Genomic DNA, 25,561 nt, shown 5'->3' with positions numbered 1-25,561 from the left:
AATACCAATATGCTACTGTGGCTACTTGGTGCACACCTATAACTGATACCACGACTGCTTGGAGACTTGAATTTCCCCATCACAATTTTATTGAATTTATTTCTTCAAGCAGTCTCCCTACTGATGATATTATTTTATCATCACCACCACCACCTATTTATACAGCATATTTGGAATGTGCTAAGAACTTTCCTTCCTATATATTGGGGGGGGGGTGGGATAATGTTGAAGTTTGAGGCCCACATTCTATTCTGTGAAGCTGCTCAGGAGCCACAGGCCAGTGGTGGGCGGGGCCAGAGGCAGAAGTGGGTGGAGCAAGGGATATAAATTTTACCTTTTTTTCAGTACAGTCATACCTCGGGTTGTGAACGTGATCCATGCGGGAGGCATGTTTGCAACCTGCAGTGTTCGCAGTCTGAAGTGCCATGTCTGTGCACGCGTGTGATGCGATTTGGCATTTCTGCGCATGCACGTGATGCCATTTTGCACTTCTGCGCATGTGCAAGCACCAAAACCCGGAAGTAACCCATTCTGGTACTTCCTGGTCTGGTGTGGTCCGCAACCTGAAAACGCACAACCCGCAGCATTCGTAACCCGAGGTATGACCCTTCCCTATCCTCTGCCTAGGCAAGCAAGAAACATTATTAGAGTTCAAGGACATATTCCAACCAGGCAAAAAACAGTTCAGGCAGAGCTGGTAAGGAGTGTGGCTTGGGAGGTTGTGTGGTCTGTGGAGAATCCCAAGGGCCAGGTGGAGAGGCCTGGAAGGAGGGCTGCACGTGGTCTGCAAGCCTGAGGGTCCCCAACTCTGCTATACATTACTGCAGTAATTCTAAGAAAGGCTATATGTCAGGCCACTATCATTATCCCCATATGCAGTCTGTCAGAATTAGTGACTTGCCTACGGCTATCCAATGAGTTTGTAACTTAAGCAATATGGTACTCCAGTGCTGTAAACACTGGTGTACACTGGCTACATCATGTCAAATGTTAGCTGGCCTTCAGGTGATAGCTAAAGCAGCAAATGTTAGTCAGTCGCCTGAAGTGGAAAATGAATTTATGTTCTATTCAGAAATGTATAAGGGCAATATTTTCTTATATAGATGTTATTTGGTGGTGACGTCCTCTTACCTGCATGCAACTTGCTCTGTACTTCTTCTAAAGGGAAGAGTGGGATGAGATAAGGTGCAGCGGCAGCAAGGAACAAAGGAGATCTTCACTGGATAGAAAACAGTGTCTCTGAGGAGGAAGGAAGGCAGGGCAAATTATGTACACATGCATGCATGCATATAGGCTAATGGAATGAGACATGGACAGCACTAGAGTTCAACAGGGTCAGGCAAGTGCTGGGTCCTGCTTCTGGCTTCATCAGACACCCAGAGCAAATTGAAGGACTCGGTTTTCCCAGATTCCTCTGGGGGAGGACAACAATGGAGGAACCCACCCAGATCACTCTGAGCTTCCCTTAAGGGAAATTAATGATTGACATCTTGCCCAAGGATTGGTCTATTGCCCAAGGAATTCCAAAGTCCTGGAGCCCAGTCCTGGGAAGAAGCCATTTTAAGGGGGTTTAAGCAATTGTCCTTGTGGAGTCAACACTTTGGGCTTTCCTTACATACTCATGTCACACTCCTGCTTTTAATCTAAAACCCTGGGACTCTATACAGTTGCATTCCAAAATCTGGGTTTTTTGGGGGGGGGGGCAGAGTTTTTTCCTCTACGTGTCAAATCACAGCCAAATCACATCCAAAGAAGACAACAAAAATAAAAAGATTGCTTTGTTCCATTAAGCTTAAAGTCTTAATGTAAGGTGAGAGACAACAGGTTCAGACAGCAGACGTTCCTTTTTTAAAATGCAGCAAGCCTCCTCCCCCTCCAAAGTGGGTCAGATGACCACTCTAGAGCCAGCCTGTGCCCCGTGGAGTGGCCTTTTCTAAATGAGATTAGGTTAATGTAATGTGCTTGTACAGGGGTTACTACTTTAGGCCCTGAAGAGGTTAAAGCTGGTGGGGCATTCAGCAGCTTGCTGAGTAAGCAGCATGTCTCTCTGACAGCGTGCTACATTCTCCACACTTGCAACCTGCTTATTGTTTCCAGGCAGAGTTATAGGGTGCATTCACACTTACTGTAGGTGGCAAGGCAGCAGGTCAGACTGAAATAATCCCATGCAATCTCTGCTGATGGAGCCGACCTGCATCCCTTCCAGCCAGACCAAAGGGAACTTGGCAGCATTGACAGAGAGACCCTGTGCAACAGGAAGGGTTTCTGAAGCCGCCAGTGACCTTGTGGGGCACTTAAGTGCCAGAGGAGAGCTGAGCACTTGTGAATGTCTGTCCTTGTAATGATCATAGTAATTTCAAGTGATTGGGAGTAGACGGTGCTGCCTCATTGCAAATGTCAAAAGTGATATTAATACGGCACTAAACAAAGGCCAGCTAACTTTGCAGGAACCTGATTCCAGATGCATCGCCGAGCCGAGGAAGCAAACAAAAAATGCCTCCCAGAACTCGAGAGATTTGACTGATGTAAATAAATCTCTCATCTCAGAAAGCACAAAGAACACAAATTATGACAAAAGGCAAGCCATATGTGCAGGAGCAGCTGAGGTTTTTAGCCAGCCAAGCCCGAGGGAAAGCGCAATAGGCAGTTCTCTCTTTGATGGCCTCCTCCTAACAGCCCACAATTGTTGAATATGCTTGTAGCAGAGAGCAGGTGCCAACGGCTGCAGTTTTGACATTCAGGTCAACTCTTGCCGCTAACTACGTGGGAAGTGCCCTGCCCAGGTGATTCTGCACTACTCAGAGCCATTCTGTTATTTTGGTGGATATGGAATAAGCCACAGCATAAACATGAATAAAGAAGCTGCTTTTATTTTTGCCATGACAATGAACACAGAGCCTCTAGTTTTCTTGACACAGTCTTGGGGAAGATGCGAGTTCTGCTGTAAAGGTGCATTAGACTCCCTCTAGTGGTAGGTTGCATGCCTGCAGCAATAAAAAGGAGCACTATCCATACACTGAATGGGATCTAAACTGGTGAGAGTCTCACTCTCCCAAGTAAGCCTCTGTCTCTTCTTATAACAGAAGGGACAGCCTGGATCCATCATCAACATCAGGGTTCAGCAAACCTTTTCAGCAGGGGGCCGGTCCACTGTCCCTCAGAGCTTGTGGGGGGCCGGACTATATTTTTTGGGGGGAGAAATGAACGAATTCCTATGCCCCACAAATAACTCAGAGATGCATTTTAAATAAAAGGACACATTTTACTCATGTAAAAACACGCTGATTCCCGGACCATTTGTGGGCCGGATTTAGAAGGCGATTGGGCTGGATCTGGCCCCTGGGCCTTAGTTTGCCTACCTATGATCAACATCTTCATACTTGTCCCATTTTGTAAAGGAGCAGGTTTCTGTTACTTCCTGTAAGGCTCACAATTGCAGGGTGGTCAAATTGCCTGTTAGCCACTTGAAAGCTTACTACTGGTATGTGTGTGTGGCAGTTATCTGTAACATTTGAGCATCTGGTCATCTTGCTAGCAAACTACCCACCCCACCACTTCTGAACACACCCAGGACTGGTGTTAGCTTGGTGATCGTGGTAACATTGAGCTTTCCACATGTTAAGCTAAACTTTTAAGCAGCTATTGCGTGGATCCCATTCATTAATTTCCAGCCTCATTTCCTGGCCATGAAAGGTTTCTTGGAAGAGAAGAGGGTGAAAAATGAAGTAAAACAGACAGTCTCTTTTTTCTAATTTTGCTCCTCAGAAGAGCTTAAGTATATAGATGCAAATGCAGTCCTTTTATTTACAAATTGAATCCTTTATGCTATACAAAGCCCCCACGCTTGTTTGAATGGTGCACAAATTTCCCATCCTTTCACTGTATTTGTTGTATAGCTCATAAACATTACCCTAAATGTAAAAACTGTGCTATTAAGTCTAAATTGTGTTTAATATTTGTCTTGTTTGTCTCTGTTTGCTTTGCTGTTCTGTTGCCAATATGTTCAGGATGCAAATTGAAGTGACTTCAATGAAATAGCAGGAAGTGCATAAAACGGCAGAAGAAGTGTATAAATATCTGCTATCTCTTGGTGCTAAAAATGTGGGGAAATAGCATGAAATAATTATGATTCCTTTGGAAAGCCATGCTTTTAAAAACAGACCAACTATTCTCTAACATGTAGATATGAAGTCTCCATTGCTATGTTTTTAGGGCCAAAGTCAAGGGCTATAGAAGTGTCATCAACAAAGACCATGCAAAAGAGATGCAAAAGAACTGAAGAAATCCTCTGACATATGTTCTGGCTACGTGTTATGAGAGACAGGGCACATGTGCCCACCTGTCCCTTGTAGCTAAGAGTTCTGTAAAGACCTAGAGAGAAGCAGAAGCCACCAGGTGGTACTGCACATATATGCAAATACGTTTATCTGATGTTGCTTTTAACCTTTTTCATTTTAAGCGCTAATGAATTTTTTACATGGTTCTGAGGCATGTGTGTGGAAAGCAAAATGCACACATGTGAACAATAAGGCATTGCACTTGCATGTAAATGTATGCACATGAACACTAAGGCACAAAGCCTGCCATTCCAAACACACTGTAACACAATGAGGTGTTGTTTAGAATAGCCAAAGGGCCTCAGGCAGTTTTATTCCGAACACCTATAAACCAAAACTGGACTGAGGACCATTTATGAGGAGCACATTTGAGGTGCAGCAAAACTAAGAAGGTCTGAAGGACCAAAACCCAGTGTCAGATTTACGTATAAGCTAAACAAGCTATAGCTTAGGGCCCCATTCTCCTGCCCCCCCAAAAAAATAAAGGAAAGTTTTTCAACAATTACTTTGATAAAATACATATTTTGTTATGTGTAAATGGCTTTAGATACCTATTAGGTCCATAAATTACCATATAGCATATATTCAACACAAAAAACAGTGACAATTTGTTGTTGACAAAGGACAGCTAGACATATAAAGGGCCCCATTACCTTCAGTAGCTTAGGGCCTCATCAAACCTAAATCTGGCCCTGCCGAAACCAGAACCCAAGAAAAAGAGCTCTGAGCCAAGCAGGATAAAGGTGTCTCCAAAATGCTCCCTGCAGCGAAAGAACATCTCCATCTTATACTGACAAGTACTCTATTCTAGACCTCCACTGAAAAACCTTCTATAGTTAAGTACGATCTATATCTATATACCACTAATGCATGTTTTCCTTCTGCAGTAAGATAGTTAGAGCATCTCCAATATTTCCCTTTTTGCATGACTGTCTGCATCCTACATCCTGTCTGTTATATATTGATTGCAAATGGTTCCTCCCACCTCTTCCTTGGGCTCACAGAAATGTGGTTGATCTAGCCTGGGCTTCTGAGAAGGCAGCTTGGCAGCCTATTTCACAGCCTGCTGGATGTTATGGGCTAGAATGCAGGCAGGAAGAAAACAGCTCAGGCGGGCTGCAATATTAAACCGGGATTGCTTATATGCAAAGCAATGAATACTGCAGCTTGCCTAATCAGGTTTCAAGGCTATTTGGCACTCGTCGTCAATCTGAACATGAACATGCTTTTACCCCAAACAGAGAAGATTTATATAATTTGAGGTGACCATCACCCACCCCCAGAGAAAGCATTGGTACTCAAAACACTTTTCGGTACAAATTGGCACTCATTCGGTGCCAATATTTATTGCTTGTTGTTCATGCACGTACGGTTGGGAAATAAAGAGGGAGAGTGGTTAGGCTTCTGCAGTTCTGATACAAATGTGCATGCAGGTCTCTCTGTGTATAGCTCTGTCAAGTATGAGCAATTGTGCCGATCAGCTGTTTGGTGGGAAGGAGGTGTGGGAGGGTGTTATAGAATGCTTTTTTATTTTAGCTGATATTGATTGGATTTTTGAAATCTCCAGGAGAGCTTTTGGTTTCTTCTAACATAGCTTTTGATGTTGTGTGAGCCACCTTGAGAGCTCAATAGTGGAAAGGCAGGATGCAAATGTTTAAAATAAATAAAACAGGACGCAAATGAGTGAGCAAGAAAAGCAAAATACTTTTGGCTCTCTTTCACACACTCCTCTGCCTGCTGTGTACTGGAAGGGGCGATTGTTAGCTTGCCTGAGGCGATTTCTCATCTCAGGAGAGAATAAGGTTAAACATTTGTTTATTGAGAGGCCTGATCCTGGGTTGCAATCCCCCTCCTCATCCCATCACCAGTGACAGAAAAAGAAGTATCTCTGTTGCATATCCAGTCAAATACATATGCATGAGATAGTCAAAATCCCAGATCTGAACACTGCAGTGACATCTGGGGTCAAACAAGCCTAATGGCCCAGAGCTATTTTCTCTACACCCCATAGACAGCTTTTTAAAAAATGGCAGCAGCACAGACAAATTGCGTAATTCGCATGGTGTACTGTTGCCTGCTATACGGAGCAATTTAATGCAATCTCCAAATTGTGTCTGTAAGATCTAAACTTTGCACCTGTTGTCTTCCCTTATATTCCCAGTTCTCTTTCTCTCACACACGTGGATACCGCTTTATCACCAAGTAGTTTGGAGGTTTGGGGTTACATCTGTATTGTGGTATACACAGAATCAGTAAAAGCATTTACTGAAAAGAACCAGGGCAGTACATCCTCAAACAGATCTCTCTTGTTTCAACGCTCAAATTTTGTCAAGCCGTCCAGTCGATTCAAACAAATAAAAAGCAGGTGAATCCAGTTCCATCATCCTGAAATGGAACCATTGTAATTATGTGTCCAAGGCTCTACTGGCTCTGTAAAAAAATAAATGCAACTCACAAGAACAGTAAGGAGCAAATAAGAGGGAAAATGCTGCAGGGTATGAGGCTATAGTTACACTATATACACCTTACACGTTGGTTCTGCTTGTAAAAGCAAGTGTTAAAAAGGAACACTTGGGCATCTGGACATATAATTTCCCCTGTGATCTTTGTGATAAGAATTGCAAGGTTCAAAGGGACAGATGTCATATTTTTGACTAATACTGAGTAGTGGACAATGTGGTGGGGTAACAGTGTCCACCTGACCTCCTGACAACTGAGCTGCTGCTGTTTACTGAGAGGAAGAGGGGAAGTGTTGTGGAAGTGGGGAGGTTGGTGTGGTGCAAATGCACTAGCAGAAGTGCCAGTTTGACTCTGCTGGTGCGTTTACACTGTGCCAAGGTCCCCCCATTCACCCCTTCGTCTCTTTGGTAAGCTGCAGTGACTTTGCTGTTGGGAGGTCAGGTGAACACCACCACAGCACCATCTGCTGCTGCTAATGCTCCTGCCACAGCTTAACTCTGGGCATAGAAGAGAAGCTGTGGAGTGGAATCACAGCAGGTCCTTTCCTGAAGCTTTACCAACCACTTCATTTCCTCTAGTGTCCTTATGCCCAGGTGTTTATTGGAAATGTCCCAGAATATCATTTCTCACAAGATTTCTAGTCTACTATGTATGGCAATGGCCAAGAAAGCAAGGTTCTCCTAGGGCAGGGATGGGAATCCTGTGGCCCTCTGGAATCCAACTCCCATCGGCTCCAAGTAGCCTCTGTAGGGCACCCCATTGGCTATCCCTGGTATAGAGCTTTATTTTCACACAAAGGGAAACAGATTGGGAAGCCAAAATACATAACTTATTGAGGTAAAGCAAAGCAAATGTTCAAGTTGCACTTCACAAGTAAGAATAAACACACATTTTCTCTCTATAAAAATGTATATCCATATTTTGGGGTGGGCATCCTTTGTGAAGCAGCCTCAGGTGTAAATGCCAATACGTTTTGCTCTGTCAAAAGCTTGCCTGTACATAGCTAGGATAGCACAAGGTGGCAGGGTGGGAGCGATAAACCATGTTATCACAGGTTTTGTGGGGTTTTTGGTGTGTGTTTTTTAAGAAGAGGAAATTGTACATCAGAAGGATCTGAAGGCCTGGAGAGGCAGATGGCTAAACAAGATGCATATTCTCTGTGTTCTTAAGCGGCATTGTTGATCAAAGAAAGAGTTCACAAGCACACAGGCCAGAATGGGAAAGAACCACCTCTCCTTCTCTGACTCCCAGCTCCATGGTCTGTACATGATAAAGCAATCTAGCCACAGGAGTGCAAGGTGAAGTGATCAAACTGCAGCATAAAGGAAACTCTATCTGGCCAGTGAGTCGCATTAAAAGTTATGATGATAGCATGACATATTAAGAATATAACCAAAAAAATTTATTCGTGCTCTAGACAATAATGTTCCCAGATTAATTCCATGACATAAAAAGGACATTTAAGATTGGAGAGAAGTCCTGCAAGCCATGGTGGCCATACACAAGCTACGGTAATTAAATTATGGGAAATGTATGAGTCAATTCACCTGCTATATCCAATTACATCTCTCCCCCCCCCACTTTTTTCAGCTTATGAAAGAATGTGATAAGATGATAGTGTCGTATGTGAATTGGCAATCTTCAGAGATCTTCTAAGAAGCTTTCATGATCTCAAAAGTGGTTTGTTGTGTGTGTGTGGAGATTAAACAATGAAGTTGTAGCAGCTGGACATTCTGATTTGCTAGCAGGGCTGTAGCTAGGGGGTGGTGTGGGCCCCCACCAGGAGCGCAGGTGATGCCACAAAATCAGCTAAAAATATGTCCATAAATATTGATTATTGCCTCATAAGATATGGTTTTAAATAGAGGGTGAATTGAAAGGGTGGGGGGTGGGGGGGTTGGAGGAGAGGCGGAAAGAACAGCTAATTTGTCCATGGCTAGGGTGTGCAGATCACCTAGCTAAGATCACCTAGATATGGCTCTGTTTGCCAGTGCACCCATTCCTCTGCTTGTCATTGAGCTCATTTTGTGAGCTGAATCAGCAGAAAAGTTACCCAAGATACCAAAAGATTCCAAAAGATACCCAAAAACTGAGTGTCTTTTGGTCTGACACTCTGGCATCATCCAGGTGACTTGCCAGAGCGCTGGAGCAGAAAATGGGACATTCCAGGAACCACTCAGAAGTCGTGATGGTTTCTGTAATTCCAGGATGTCCCACTCAAATTGAGAATGTTGAGTGGTAAGTACTCCCTCTGATTATATTTGCTGTTCCAGAGCTCAGCCCCTGCCATTTTTTGGAACACTGCCTCACTGTCTGGAGCTTGACAGTTGCTGAGATGCGACAGCCAGCAATGTAGGAACTTTGTGCAAGATCTTCAACATCAACTTCATTGAACTGGTCATGTTGTTCAGATGCCTGATTATTGTCTCCCAAAGCAACTACTCTACTCCCGACTCAAGAATGGAAAGCAAAATACCGTTGGACAATGAAAGAGGTTTAAAGACGCTCTCAAAGCAAATCTGAAAAAATGTAGTATAAGTACTGATAAATGGGAAACACTGGACTGAGAGTGCTCCAACTGGAGAACAGCCTTTACCAAAGGTGTCATGGACTTTGAAGAAGCACAAACTCAGGGCAAAAAGGAGAAGCAAGCTAAGAGGAAGGCATGTTTGGCAAACCCTCACTGTGATCAACTCCCTCCCAGAAACCTATGTCCCCACTGTGGAAGGACGTGTGGATCCAGAATTGGCCTCCACAGTCAATTACGGACTCACTGTTAAGACCATTTTCATGGAAGACAATCTTACTCTGCTACATGTGATGGCCAAAGAAGGAGAAGGAGAAGGAGAAGGAGAAGGAGAAGGAGAAGGAGAAGGAGAAGGAGAAGGAGAAGGAGAAGAACATGTCAAAATCAAAGCTCACAACTATCTGGATCACCTCTCACTTTGAACATTTTTCTACTTCATGGCAAATCACAACCTGCATGCACATCAATGCTGTGACAGAGTTCAGTGGTGTCACCATTATCACCACAATAGTTAGGCAATAAGGCAAATGTTTGTACTGTACTTCACAAGGGAAAACATATAATATTTCCCTATCTTTTTTATATTTTCCAGTGAATCAAGTGACCCTTCTCTCTTCCACAAAGCCATTTTGGATATTGTCCAAGAAACCAGCTGGCTGCCTGGTTAGGATTTCTTGAATGCTTCACTGGAAATCACAGGAAAAGAAAACAGCACCATCTATAGCTTCCTTGGTGTACCAGGCAAGCCTACAATGGAAAACTATGCTCACAGGCATTGCGCCACTTTGAAGCAACATTCAAGGGAGCTAATAATAATTTAACCTTAATCACTGCTATAGGCGAATCACAGGCAATTATATAAAAATTATTAGTTCTACTCAGTTATTACCTTCAATGGTGAATGGAAACATTAAACAGGAAAATCTGTGCATGCAAAACAGAGAAAAAAATCGAGGGGAGCCTTTACTTTATAATTCTTCTGCCCCTTCTTTTGTAAAAATGGCATTGAGCTATTTCACATTCATTTTGCTCTTTCTAGATTAATCCTTGGAAGATGGAAGATGATCTTTCTTTCCCTCACCAGTTTGTTGTCATTCCCCTCTAAGATCCTGGCAAATGTGAGATTTTCTTCTCTTCCCCCGCACCCTGCCATTTGAATGAAGGAAAAAATTAACAGGGATCCCACCCACCCCCATTTAAATATGTTTTTATTCAGTTCAGTGACAGAAGAACAGAATGCCTGAGACTCTTGAGTTACAGGATGTCTTGTTACTGTCAAAAACACAATTGCCAACAGTTTCTGCTCAGATACCAAAAATTGAAGGCTCAGATAATATGCTGTTTTGAACCTGCTTTCATAAGCTACTTAAGAATGGCTCCAAAGGACTAAGGCGGGATACATTGGAAAAGGATAGAATTACCCTAGAATTCTGCAATATCCTAAATAGTGTTTTGTGAGACACTGAAAGAATAGGATGAATGTTATGCCAGATATTTTTTCGCAAATGTGAATTCTAATTTGCATTATTTGTTCTCCACAATTAAAAGTGAGGTAACGGTTTAGCAGATGGAACATTTTCATTTGGCATGTTCTCCTTGCTGTGCCAGTAACTCATACCAAGACATTTGTTTGTATCTTTTAATGCATGGGTTTCCATTGTGCAGAAAGGTATTAAAGATACATGTCAGAGAAAACTAAAACATTATACAAAAGAGAATATGCAGTCATATTACAGGACAAATGGTCAGATCTCCTATACATCATCATGCTAATGCAGATCTCTCTCTCTCTTTTTTTCAGGTTCTCTCTTTATCAGAGTTCAAAGATCAATGTCACCTGAGGGGGGCAAAAAGGATACCAGCTATGAATGTGAAATCACCTATGAAAAGATTTCTAGCTTGCCAAATCTTGAGTTTTGGGATGGATAAAACCAGGTGGGGTATTGCTTTTGTTTGTTACAACATTATGCATTTTTGTGTTTTTGTATTTTAAACTTCCCTGTGATCCTCAGATAAAGAGTGATATAGTAGTAGTAGTAGTAGTAGTAATAATAATAATAATAATAATAATAATAATAATAATATTGAGGAAGAGCATATCAGCTCTGGGGTGTTGGACAGGGCTAGCTTTGGGCAAGTTAAGGCAACTGTCACACTTTGCTGCAGAGGGAATATCAATGGAGGCAGCCCCTTGGTTGCTCCACCAAAGCCCCCGACTACTCTCTTCTGTGGGAGGACAGACCAATGTATGCCACCTGGCCTGGCCTGATGTCTTAGGTGCAATGCAATGGAGGACACCATCCCATCACCAGTCTGCTAATCTATATGTGAATGGGGGAGAAGGTGCTAATATGTATTGAGCTTGCTTCGGTCTTAGATGCTAAGATTTGAGCTATAAGTGAAACAAATTATTTATTGCATTTTGTTACCATTTTGTCACAGAACAACAGCACCTTGTACCCCCTTCCACGTTCACATATTCACCAAATGTGCAGAAGGGGGAAGCAGGATTCTGCCTTTTATCCATGGCTATGAACTCCATGGGGACGCAGGTGGCGCTGTGGGTTAAACCTCAGAGCCTAGGGCTTGCTGATTAGAAGGTCGGTGGTTTGAATCCCCGCGACGGGGTGAGCTCCCGTTGCTCGGTCCCTGCTCCTGCCAACCTAGCAGTTCGAAAGAACGTCAAAGTGCAAGTAGAAAAATAGGTACCACTCTGGTGGGAAGGTAAACAGCATTTCCGTGCACTGCTCTGGTTCGCCAGAAGTGGCTTAGTCATGCTGGCCACATGACCCGGAAGCTGTACGCCGGCTCCCTCGGCCAATAAAGCAGTATGAGTGCCGCTGTGTTCAGCCTTTCCACCAAACCCATGTATGCCAGTGGGCAGGGACAGTGGGTATAACCCCACTTCATCCATGCATTCATGATTGATTGTGGTCTAAACAAGATTTATGTATTATGCAGTTATTCTAATAAATTTAAATACTATCTTTCCCACTTTCCATACAGACCCAAAGACCAAAGACAGATCTTGTCCATTTCCAAAGTCATGCCCCATCCCCTCGGAGCTCCAGGTTGCCAGATCCCAATGGACTGGGGCTACTGATTCATCCATGCCTCTCTCTTCTCCCCTGCCAAGCTTCTCTTCTTGGTCCTGGAGTTCGTAGCTACATTTCTCCCCCATCAGCCATTCCTAGTAACAAGCCTCCAAGAGCCAGTTGACAACCACTATTTGTTGATGCCTGAAGCACATTAAGCCTCATGATCGTCATCATGATCAGGATCATTATTGCTGCTTTAGTTCAGTAATACTCATTGACCATCATCATATTGTTAATGCCAGTAAGTCCAATCAGTGCAGCTTCCAGCTTGGCTAGGTACTGAACGTAACACAGCAAGGAAGCTGCATGCCAGGTTTCACTGCAGTTACACAGACGTCCACTTCATTCCCAGCCTGGAAAATAGTCTAGTAATGTGACCATTATGTGTCACAGGCCCTCATAACTCTTTTCATTAATACGCTTCTGCATCCTTGCTAGTTACACTCCTGGGCCTTGCAAACAATCCTGAGAGGACAATGCCAACACTACAGTGCTCTATATTTCCCCATTGCCATTTGCTGTTCTTAAAGGCAGGTCAGGGCTTTGCATCTACTCTGTTTCCTTGTGGAAATCCCTGTTTGGGAAGGAAGATAGTAATTTAAATGCATATGCTCACATAAATACATACACACATAGCGTGAGTGAATACTTTATTGTGCTTTGACATGTTTTCTCTGCTAAGGTGCTGCTAGATGGGCAGTCTGCACTACACATCGTGCAAGTCACAGTGGCACAAAAGCTTCATAATGCATTTTAGCTTTGACCTAGACTCTAGAGTTTCATTTCTCCATAGAATATTGAGAGTTTTACACCAGTAGCTCATTCAAAATATTTGTGTCTTTTCTAGGTCAACTGTGATTTTTGTTATGGACATAAGAAGAGCATGTTGGGTGATGTCAATGGCCCATCTAGTCCAGCATCCTGTTCTCACAGTGGCCAACCAGATGCCTGTGGGACGCCTACAAGCAAGACATGGGCACAACAGCACTCTGTCCACTATGATTCTCAGGAACTGGCATTCACAGGGATGCGGCCTCTGACAGTGGAAGTAGAACATCTGGGGCTGACATCAGGGATCAGCCTTATTGGGAACCTGCCAAGTGTCTCTCTCTGTCTCCACTCCTTCCACCAAAATGGGATCCCACAGCCAAGCACTGGAGCTTTCTGGCCATACTGCTTGTTGATCAAGTCTTCCTGAGCACCCAAACTGCTGCAACAATAAGCAGATGGAACAACAGCCTCCATTTCCCTTCTGCAATCCCTCTGTATCATTGCATAAACTGAGCCTGGAGGGGAAGGGAAAGTGAATAGGCAGTAGTGACAGTGAAGAAGACCATGCCCAGTCTGAAGTCAGCGTTGTGATTACTGACTGTAGCAAGGATGTGCTATATGTGCTGGAATGTGGATCAATAATACCATGTGCTAGCAAACAGGATTGAGTGAAACCACCAGCTGGGATCCCTCCCCACATCATAGGAAATAAAATAATTTTCTGGTGAGTGAGATGAAATAGGAATTCTGGTACTACCACCTCCTCATGGAGTGAGAAGTGATGGAGAAAGTTATTTGCTGTTTCATAGCTACAGTCAAAGTCTTGTAGTCTGCAACATGTTTATGGTGAGCAACAGTTCCTTCTACCCCTACTGCTGTTTGGCAGGTGAATGAGTGAAGTCCCTCTGTGTGCTTCATATGTAAACACTTCTTAGGGCCTGTTAACAACTCTGTAGTTTTAACAACCCCTGTATTTAAATGTAAATATACACACATTATATTTGTACATTGCTTATCGTGGAAGTTAGGCTAAAACAAATACTGCGCAGGCTGCAAAACAACCACCCAGTTCTACTGGGCCAGGTAACAAACCCAGGAAAAAGCACACACCTTCATTATCAGCAAAAGACTTTCCTGTTTTTCCCCAGCAACCAGTCACTCCCTTTGAGATGTTGCTGCTGTGAAATTGCTAGATGCTTAAAAAATAAAATAAAATACCCCCAGAAGTCTATTCCAGGTAGCCGCAATACTGTTTTGCTTCTTCCTCTCTGCTAATTTGGGCATATTTATTCTTTTTTTGTACCCATCTTTTCTATAAAATGCACACCCAACTATAAAACAAGAACTGCTTAGAACAATAGATTGTTTCCAACATTAATCATACCTAGAGTAGACCAATTGAAATTAATGGGCATTACCAACAGGTTCATTTAAATTGGTCTTCTGTGAGTTGAATTTAATTGCACAGCCCAATGCAAACATCAAAACCATACTTATAAAATTGACAAAGCAAACTGTAAAACAATCTTTAATAAGCAAGTATTATGCATTAAAATGGTGAAATTTCAAGGATCAATGAAGCTCACTAGGAAAATCATTCCAAACCTTTGGTGCTATCACTTAAAAGGCCTTCCTCCTTGTACCCATTCACTGGCGCTCTGCCAAACCCTCTCAGTAGTGAGGCCATTTCAGACTTTGGGGCCATCACTGAAAAGGGCCTCTGCTTTTAACCTGGCAGTTGAATCTCTGACAAAGCAGGGATTCTGAAACTGATCTCAGGGCTTGAGTGGGTATATATAAAAGGAGGGTGATTCTTGAGATATGTCAGGTCTAGACAATGCAGATATGCATAAATATTAATTTTTCTGGCTTCTCTATGGAATCTTGTCTAAAATAAAGCAACTGAATGAAAGTTGTACATGAATGGAGAACATAAAGGACTGTAATTTGCTGAACATTTGTCCAATGGACTGTATCTGATCAGAATGAGCCATTATGGGCTATTAAGTCAATTATTGATTAACTAACTAAGACGTTTCCACATAGTCCTTGAGGAGAAACAGACAAGCAGAGTTATTCTAGTTCTTTTAAGGCTTCATCATCTTCTAATAGTCAGATCAGGCATTCGGCTTTGAACTTGTACAGCTGTCAGAATATGTATGTGTGCGTGGGCTGGGGTGCTGGTGTCAGAGTTGCCAGATGTCCTTTATTTTAAAGCAACACCCCTTATTTCAGAAAGTGACAGCTTCATTGAGAATAATGGATGTCCCTCCTTTAAAAACACTATAGCTCTTATAACCCTTATTGGAGCATATTAGGCAGGGACATCTGCGTTTTCTCAATGCATGCATACATACAAAAAAAAAAAAAAAGGAAAAGGAAAAGGGGGAAAAGACCCTTGTCCATAATTCATACATGACAGCATATTGAATATGCTTTTTCCTATAAGGAAGCAGTGTTCAGGTTTTGTCATGGCTCACTTAGCTACTGTTCTTAGACGCTTATATGGGGAGATATTTCGAACACTTCATGACAAAGATCTCTGTGCAACGCAGCATCTTCATGAAACCCAGCTCCTAGGTTCTAAATAGCTTTCCCAAGCTGGAATACTCCAGATCTTTTGGACTGCAACCCCACCATCCCCAGTTAGCATGCTGATGGGAGCTAAAGTCCCAAACATCTGTAGGGCACTAGGTTGGGGAAGGATAGCCTAAAGAGAGATTTTGAGGTAAACTCAAGAACAAGAGATAAATGGTTGCCTACTTTCTCCCCACAAAGCTGTGAAGATATATCAGCTAGTACATGCATAGGCAAACTCGGCCCTCCAGAAGTTTTGGGACTACAACTTCCATCATCCCTGACCACTGGTCCTGTTAGCTAGGGATGATGGGAGTTGTAGTCCCAAAACATCTGGAGGGCTGAGTTTGCCTATGCCCGAGCTAGTAACTCTCAGTCAGGAGTTTCAGACAGCATTATTCTGAAGGGGCAGGGATAAAAGCTCTTGTAGTGCATACAGTTCCATTGCTTGCAATGATCACATTCTCCTTTTATGGTGTTGAAGCTGATTAGAAGTTCTCAATCTTTTATTTGAAAGTTGAAAATGCAGCTCAATTAGAAAACTTAAAATAGAACTAAAGCATATAGTACGTCCCTAAACCCCAAAGTTGTTGGCATCCGTCTGTCTTCAGAGACAATGGAAGAGTATACCTTCGGGGATAAAGTCAATCCACTGAAGAGTAACAGTACCTGCTGTGGCTGTAGAGACCAATACAGGAGAGACACGTTTTACTGCATGTTGGGGAGGTGAAGGTATCTGGTTTTGCTACTACAGGTGCACTATAGAGTTTCTTCTCTCTGTGCTCCTCCAAGTGGTCATTCCTTCTGTGGTCACTGCTGTGGATACACAACTTGTCTGTCTGTCTCCAAGCATGGTGGTCATCCACAAGGGATTCCCACACTGTGGGGTTAATGTTGCCAGCTTTCATGTCACTCTTGCAGACATCTTTGTAACACAGAGCTGGTCTGCTAACAGGCCTAGTGCCAAACCCCGAAGTAAGCTTTGGAATACCCCGTAATATAATATATCTTAATGACCAGGCAACTGTCTCCTTCATGAAGCACAATAGTTTTCTTCATTCATAATTTTCATGTTTTCACAGTGCTCATGAAAGCATGATGCCCATAATAAATAAGGAATTTGGGGTGTGAACCCCACAGTAAGCTTTGGCCCATCACTGATCCTACATCCAAACATCAAAAAAAGATCCATCTAGCTCAGTACTGTCTACACTGAGTGGCATCATTTATCTTTGTTTTCTGAACTTTGCTGCTGTTTAAACCTCTGGGGCGGCAGGGTGTCTGTGTGTTTTCAAACTGGCTTTCAAACAGTCCCATGCTGTGCTTTGAAGTCTCAACATTTCGGGCTTCAAAGCACTCTGCCACCTGACATCAGGTGATGGACAAGATGGAGACCCTGCTCACCTGTCAAATTTGACCATTGGGGTAGGGAGATATGTCCTGCCAGCCAGAAGGCATTGCTCGCCCCTCTAGTAAAAGGTATTTCTTGGCAGACAGTGGGAAGGGAATGATGTTGACTAGAGAGAAAATGTGGGGGAAGAGAGAAGCATGGGGCGCGAATGAAAATAAAACTAAGGTAGCAAGACTCATTCTCCAGAAAAATTCACTTCTCGTGAATAGAAAGAGGAAGGAATATTGATACACACACACACACACACACACACACACACACACACACACACAAAAATTGAGATAATAAGGAAATACAGAAAGATATAACGAGACTGAAATGAAGTGTTGTGAGATTGGTGGAAGTCTTTGTTTTATCAACTTTGGTTATGTAATGATGAATATGGTGTTGGGAAAATGCCTGTTTTTCTTCTTTCTTCTTTGTCTTTCTTCTTTGTCTCTTTTCTTTGTTTCTTTTTATTTTCTTTCATTCTTAGTTTCGTGTCTTAATCTGTAAGATTTGGAATTGTTTCTTTTGTGTTTTGGCATATTGTTAGATTTTGTTGTTAAAATTAAAAAATATTTAAAAAAGAAAAGAAAAATTCAGTTCTCAAATATTAGGTATATCTCTGGTTGGCTTAACATTCTACAGCCTATTGTGTGGATATTTAATAGCCATAAATACATTCTTTAAAAACCTGAAGGCGAATCTCTCTGTTTTTAACTTTTGCTGCACAAATTCTAATAAAAGGCACAATCCACCTGAGTTTTCTTTCTGATTTAAACGAACAAGAGCTGCATAAGGACACAGCAGAATATTAGGAAATTGTGCGGGTTGGTTGTGTCCAGAAGCTTAAGGGTATGGATTTCTGCTGGAAAAGCACATTATTTCAAATTATAATATAACCTGAAATCATCATTTCTACTAGGCACCTGCTTTCTAAGAGCTGCCCTTTGATTTGGTGTGCATATGTGGTAGTGGGCAGCTGAAGCAAAAAACATCAAAAACAGATACCACATTCCAGCTTATGCGATTGAATTATTATTTCTCACTTTACCCCTGCCACCAAGCTAACATTAAAAAAGGGGGAGAGACGTCCACTAAGACATCCCATATGCAAAAGGGCTGCTGTGAGTAGAAAAGAAATGATCACTGAAAGAGATTTATTGTGCGAGGAGGTGATTATTGAAGAAAGGTCTGTTGGGTTTAATTGATGTATTGGGTTATTGTACAATAAAGGTACCTAGGGAATTTGAGCATTGTGGCCAGATGTATTAGGGAGAGCTCACTGCCGATTCCTTTCTTTAGTTGAATACTCAGTGAGGGGCCCCTGGATATTGGGGGGATTAGTTCTGCAGCAAAGGATGGAAAACTCAGCCATTTGAAATATTTTATTTCACCAGGACACCAATTAAACATCGCTCTTTCTGGGGGTCTAGAGGAAAAAGTAATAGCAATGTTGTGCGGGGGAAATGGTCCCTATGGAGCTCTGGCTATACAGCTGGTCTTTTCACTTTTTTTACCTTGCAAAGCACCAAGAAAAATTATAATGAAATAAAAGGGCATTTTAAAAGCAGGGATCTGAGCATTTCTCTTCTTGGTCTTCCTTTCTGATTCAAAATGCTCTTTCCAAAAGTAATGCTTCCTCTTTGCTCATTGCCACTGCAGGCCTTGAGGTAGAAGTGGTGAATTTGCAGCTTCTATCCCTTTTGTTTCAAAAGACTCTGAATCAGCTCCTGAACAGAGATGGTGTTTATTTGGAGTCATACATTCTTAGAGTGGGGTCATACGTACAAATGATTGTTCACATTAATATTCCACTCCAGCTGCGAAATAAGCACCTCAGAGACAGTACTCATGAAAGAGGACAGCAGCTACTTCTGCTAACAGGGTCAGCTCCAAGACTGGAGGTGAAGGAGGGGTTCAGCAGGAACCCACCAGTAACCATGCCTATAACAGCACAATGGACTTGGGCTGTCCCTGACCTTTCTAGTTGCCTGCTGGAGAAGGTACAGAGAAACATGGAGTGTGATGATGTTATGAAAAGGAGAGAGTCATGTGAGATTCTAAAGGTTAATAATTAAATGGTAGAAAAGATTTTCTTGAGTTGCAATTCACTTCATTAAATGCATGAAGTGTTATCCACAGCTGGAAATCTATCTGTCTGTCCACAAGCCCACAGCCACACCACATGTGGAATACTTTAGGAATAGCCAACATGGTGCCCTACAGATGCTGTGGACTACATCTCCCATCTGCCCTAGCCACCATGCTTAATGGTAAGGGATGGTTGGAGTTGCAGTCCAAAAGATCTGGAGGGCAAGATATGGTTGCCCTGCTCTACTTGATCACCTAAGATGGTCAAAAGACTTTAAACTTGACATCACTCTAAGAATCTGACTGAAACACCTTTCCTTCTATTTATTCATGTTTATTTATTTGTACATTTATACATTGCCTTTCCATAAAAAACAGCCAAGGTAGCAAACAGACAAAATATCTACAAGAAGATAACCAAGATCTATCCATCTCTCCCCAATGAGCTATATCACCTATACAAAAATTAGGTAAGTAAGAAAAGACTAAGGAGAACAATAGCCTACAAGCAAATCTTTTAAAATGTCACAAGCGTCTTGTTTAGTTTTTGTTGCAAAAGACTAATACTTCATTAGTTATTCCTCTGGAAACGGATGCCATCATGTCACGTAGTGTCATATTGCAGAAGGAATGGGACTGCTGTTTGCCGTGTAATTTACAGTCTCTTCTTCTGCCCTAAGACCTAACATACTTGTTTCTGAAGAGTCAAACATTTTGGCATTTGGTAACAAAAACAAATCACAATAAATGTCTTGGCTTTCAAATGTTTCCAAACAAAAAAACAGACACGACACAATTCTTTTAGCCAAACATTTTCATAAATAAATCAATTCTCTAAAGTTTAGAGAACACTTAACAAATCATTTTGGTGATGCTATCTGGGGATAATCAACCGTCTTTAGACTTGATGTCATCTAAGGAAACTGACTGACCATGTTCTGCAGCTTTCTGTTTAGCTATATTCCTGTTCATTAGAAAACAGGATGTGCAGCTGCAATCTCTGTCATAGAAACTACTGAAAACAAATGACTTTGTGCTTATCTGCACTGGTTATTTACCATGTCAGTTTAAGGCATCTGTGATGTTGATCTGAACTGAAAGAGTAAATCTAGATGTTACATGCAGATGCATGTAATATTGCCCCAGTGGCCCCTTTTAAACAGGAAAGACAACCACAACGGGAATAGTGCTTGGTATCAGAAAAGAGGGGAGGAGGGGAGAAAAGCAGGTTAGCTTTTCCCTAACTCTGTATCTACTTCAATGTGTCTGCCTTCCACAGGGTTTCAATGAATATTTGCCCAAATAGAACACAGGAATTTGGAAGGGGAAGGGAAATTCTCTGGAGGTAATTTGGAGTGGGGGGAAAATGGATGACAAAAGGGTTAGGTGTCCCCTACTTCTCCCAATTTCACTTGTTCCCTTGGAAGCAGATTTTCTTCTTCTTTACCCTACTCTGTCTGAAGATGCACAAAGCAGCTTAGAAGAAAGCATTATGGTACAAATATTGAGAGCTGCCTTATACTGAATCAGACCTTTGGTCTAATCTAGCTCTATACACTGACTGACAGGAGCTCCTTAAGACAGGGATTTCTCTACCAGCTCTACTTGGAGATGATAGGGATTTAATCTGGGACCTTAGGCAAGCAAATCCGAAGTTCACCACTGAGCTACAGCCCTTCTCTATGGCGAGTGCTCATTCTTGGTGAGTTGGTGATGAAGGACACAGATCAGCCATTTGGCTGGTCTATCCCTAAACGTCTTTTGTCTGGTGGGAGGTGGGTGAGCAAGACAACTTCATATGTTTTACTGTTTTAGTTATGAGAAATAATAAAAAGGCGTCTATCATAAATGGACTAGGCGATACTTGTGATTTGTACCAATCTTGCCGAAGGGTTTCTTCAAAGTGAGAAGCACTTGTGAGCATAACAGAAATCAAGCCTGCATCCATATATCCTGAAGGATAATCTAGATGTTCCAGGCTTAGTAAATGTGTGAAAACGTAAGATGTTTCTCTAATGGGGAGCAATTGAACTGGTACAATAAGCCATGCAATCAAAATCACAGGAGAAATTTAATCTGCAATGGAAATATGTTCTTAGGGTAAATGCACAGCAGATTTATCAGGAGCATAGTATATTTTGGAATGAAATTTTGGACCAGGATCCGGAGCTGCTGGAATGATAATATTTAAACAAATTCCAGGTTTACTTTTAGCACAAAGAGAAAAAAACCCCAGAGGAATGCAGCAGAAAGGAAACTAAAACATCAAAAGCAGCAAAACAATTTAAAGCAAAAGATCTAGAAGTAGGAAAGGATGATGAGAGAGAAAGACTGGGCAGGCAGCTTCCACAATTTAAATGAACAAAGCACAAGGTTCAAATTCAGAGACAGAGTTAAGGAAAACAGAGGAGGGGGTGTCAGGTTAAGTGCTGACTGAATTAAAACAGCTGCATTTGGCCAAGTCTCCTGGACAGAGTTCCAAACACGATCAGAGAACTTGTTTGGAATTCAAGCAAAAATCATTGGGTTGTATCCAATGATGGCTTTGCACTAGTGGAAAATGCTTCTTCTTGCATATTGTGATCCCCCCATGTCAGGGAACTGCCATCGGCTCTGGGGCAAGAGGGTAAAAGCCGGATGGATTACAGAGAGCCCCCAAAGATCATTGGAAGCAGCACCTCCTCAGCGGAGGAGAGTAACCACGCCTCCAGTGGAGAGGAGCTGCAGGGGTCGGAGGAGGTGAGGTGGTGCCAGGACACCTTGCCTGAGCAAAGAGGCGAGGAGAGAGGTCCTCCTTTACCCATGCCCTCCTTGCGCAGTAGGCTTCCGCTCAGAGAGAGGAAGCGCAGACTGGGCGTCAAGAAACTACTCTGCTGGGAAAGGTTTAAGGACCACCCACTCTCAGATTCTGCCAGTGAATGAGCGAGCCACGGAATAGTGGCGCTCTGCATGGTGAAGGTTTTTTTTGGCACCAATAACAAGGCTTTACAACAGACCAGGGAGGCATTTACCTGATTGCTCTCGAGCAACCCCCTGACACCCTTACACCCCATTTGCACCATATCCTATATTCCTTCAGATTCTCAGAAGCAGATATTGTGTGTGTGTGTGCATGCATGCGTGCAATACTAAGGACTGGCAAAAACTGTGTGACCTGCTGTGTATGAGCAGAATGATTTCCACTAGTGCAAATCCACCACTGGCTGAAACCCATTAATTTTGTCTTTGCTCCAACAAAATTAGCTTGTCTGAGCTAAAACAAACCACATATACTTTCCCCATAGAAAGAGAATTATTCTTACATTAAAAGCTTGTGCAATAATTGCATTAAATGCTGTGAGAAACTCACATGGCAGCAAAGTCAGTTACATTAATTAAAAGAAATATGTAGATCTTTTATCTTTGCTGGTTGAAATGTTTAGACTGAGTGTGAAATATTAGACAGTACTGAAAGTTTTTATTTCACCTCTTCCATTTACAGTCAGATGACTGGCAGCATTAAAAAGTTTCAAAAGGCCTCTGGCTGAGTATGTATTTTCCCACAGCCTCAGTTATGGCTGCTCAGGGCTATAGCTGAGATTTTTAGCTTCAGGCTTTCCAGGCCATAGCTGATCACTGCTGCCTTGCTCTTTCCATTCTGTAATGATCATGATCTTCATGACAGTGGAGCAATTCTTGGTGCAAAGTGATGCTTGATATAATAAACACTAATCAAACCTGTCGGTAGGGATAGGTGAATCTGTCAGTTTCAGTTTCTCTCGTTTTTCCAATTTGAAGTTCAGTTCTCCACCTATCCACATCAGGTTACAGTTTATTTTATTTTATTTAAAGAAACCCTTGCAAAAATTCATTAGCCCCCAAATACATATTTTTGCAAGCAATTTTACCTAAAATAATGCATTTTGTATGCTATTTCTTTACTAATATGTTAATGTTTGCCCACATTGCTCGGTTGGAGAACTGTAGTGGAAATTCAAAAAAGTTGGACAAGGAAACATGAATTAGGTAGAGTCACCTGTCAGTAATTTGGTGCCCAGTGTACAGATTGGTAAAAGAGCACGCAGCTTTAAAAATAAAGGAAGAGAAAAGTGTGTTTACTGTGTTACAGTGACTGGCACTGTGCAACATTCCATGTGCTCCTCAAGCTGTGTGACCTGTAGGGCATTTGGCTAAGCAGCCTACCCACCTATTTCAATCATTTTTTTTTATAAAGAACCAACTGGATCAAAGTTAGGCATTTACCTCCCCCCCCCCCATGCACACATGATTAAATCCTATGAGTAAAATTTGTGGGTTTCTGCCAAGTTCCATTTCCAGACCATCTCAGTATTTAGATAAGGAATAAGGTTTTAGCAAGAATATTTTCCTTGGCAAATATTAGCTGGCTCTGGCACCCAATGAGCTAGCAACACTGGCCCCGATGAAGAGAGAGGACTGCTTTTAATTACAAATATTTGGAGATTTTCTGTTGTTGTTGCATGCCTTTTGATGTTATCTGGACCGGGAAGAACAAATTTGGACTGGCAACAGGGGAAACCAAAGAGTTGCCTGCCAATATTTTCAAATCTCTGAACAGTTTTAGCGCAGGAAATTCTTGGGTTACCAGCTCCTCAAATTCCAAGGTGTATAAATAATGCTATGTTGTGGCTAAAATTGCTTCATAAGAAGAAAAGCAAGTGCAGTGTATTGGTGTAAGCTAACCTCCATTAATTCCCCCTTAATTTAAGCTTCCCTTACTTTGTGGGAGTCGTAGCTTAGTGGATTGAAGCTCAATCTCCAGTTCTTGGCCTACACACACACACACACACACACACACACACACAGCCACAGAAACAGAAGAGATAAAAAACTAGGAAAAATATTATATTACTGTTGATTTTATATATTATAAAATCAATAATAGCAATAATATACAGGAATATATATACAGCAATAATATTCAGTAACAAAAAATTAGAGTATTAGTATATTGTCATTCACCAAGAAGTGCTTTAACTTTTTGTCTGAATTGTTGGGCTTTCTACAGTGTCCAAGACATAGCTGTCAACGTTTCCCTTTTCTTGCAAGGAATCCTATTTGGAATAAGAGAATTTCCCTTTAAAAAAGGGGAAAGTTGACAGCTATGGTCCAAGAAAAGTTCCTTTTCTAACTGTTGCATTTCCTGGTAGTCCACACAATATTAAAATGTTTATTTTGTGTCATTATTTTGCTAGCTCAAAATAATGGGAAGTCTGATACTATTAATTTAAGACTTCATCATTCTAAGATGTCAGATATATCATTTAAGGTATACTCAAGGCATTTTATAAATTCTTCTAAGTCTTTTTCTAAAGAGCTAGTTATATTACAGTGGTACCTCGGGTTACATACGCTTCAGGTTACAGATGCTTCAGATTACAGACTCCACTAATCCAGAAATACTACCTTGGGTTAAGAACTTTGCTTCAGGATGAGAACAGAAATTGTGCAGCAGCGGCGCGGCGGCAGCGCGAGGCCCCATTAGCTAAAGTGGTGCTTCAGGTTAAGAACAGTTTCAGGTTAAGAATGGACCTCCAGAACGAATTAAGTTCTTAACCTGAGATACCACTGTACTTCCCATCCCATCACCACATTGTATCCAACTTCAAAACCATCTAGCACCACTCATTCAAACCCACCATGAATAACTGCTGCCTAATGTACTACTATAATATGGTTTATGTTCTTGTAGGCTTGATCATTCTTGTAGGCTTGATCAGGAATACATCAACCTCTGCGCTGGACAAGGTAATTCAGGGTAATTCAAGTCAGTGGTGATCAAATCCTTGGCCTGATAAATAACTTGCATGTTTATTCATTTAATCATGTTCCAGAAGAGCAGGATGTATGAACTTCCCTTCTCCTGTTTCAAACTTTCTAGCAAGTTTTTTCACTATTTCTGTCCTCTTCTTCATTCAATAGTGGCTTCTAAGCAGCTAAATATCTATTGATAGTATCTTCCAGTTTTGGAATACGCAATCTGGGCCGGCTGGACTGGAAGTGCTTGGTAGGAATGGTGCTCCAGTGCACAAAAGGACGGTCCACTTCTTGTTCCAATTTGATGCCCTCTGGTTGTCCCACTGTCTTCCACGCTCAGCAGGGCCATGGCACCCCACTGAGGCTTCACTGCTCAGAGTGAGGGGGCAATGGAAGGGGCCAGGTTTGGGGGGAGGCAAGCAGGCACCAACAGATATTAACTGGCATGTGCTTCTCAGAATAATCTAAGCTGTTCCATTGCTGAAATCACTGCTTTAAGAGTGCCAGACTCTAGTTCAAAGCTTTCCTG

General features: G+C 42.1%; 1 long non-coding RNA gene across 2 annotated transcripts in view; it reads right to left on the bottom strand.

Annotated features, from left to right (window-relative positions):
• Window positions 1–1,154: 1,154 nt before the first annotated feature.
• Window positions 1,155–25,561, bottom strand: part of LOC310847657 — an 89,499-nt gene continuing 65,092 nt past the window's right edge. Inside the window, exon 4 of one of the 2 annotated variants that reach the window (XR_014565945.1) lies at window positions 1,155–1,237. This is a non-coding gene — a long non-coding RNA (uncharacterized lncRNA). Of the gene's footprint in view, window positions 1,238–11,017; window positions 11,162–25,561 lie in introns of those variants that run through there. The other variant, XR_014565946.1, reaches the window with a different exon arrangement.

The sequence above is a fragment of the Podarcis gaigeae genome (assembly GCF_964106915.1).
Source record: "Podarcis gaigeae genome assembly, chromosome: 6".
Classification (NCBI taxonomy): Eukaryota; Metazoa; Chordata; class Lepidosauria; order Squamata; family Lacertidae; genus Podarcis; species Podarcis gaigeae.
This window is presented reverse-complemented; position numbering and strand designations above follow the sequence as displayed.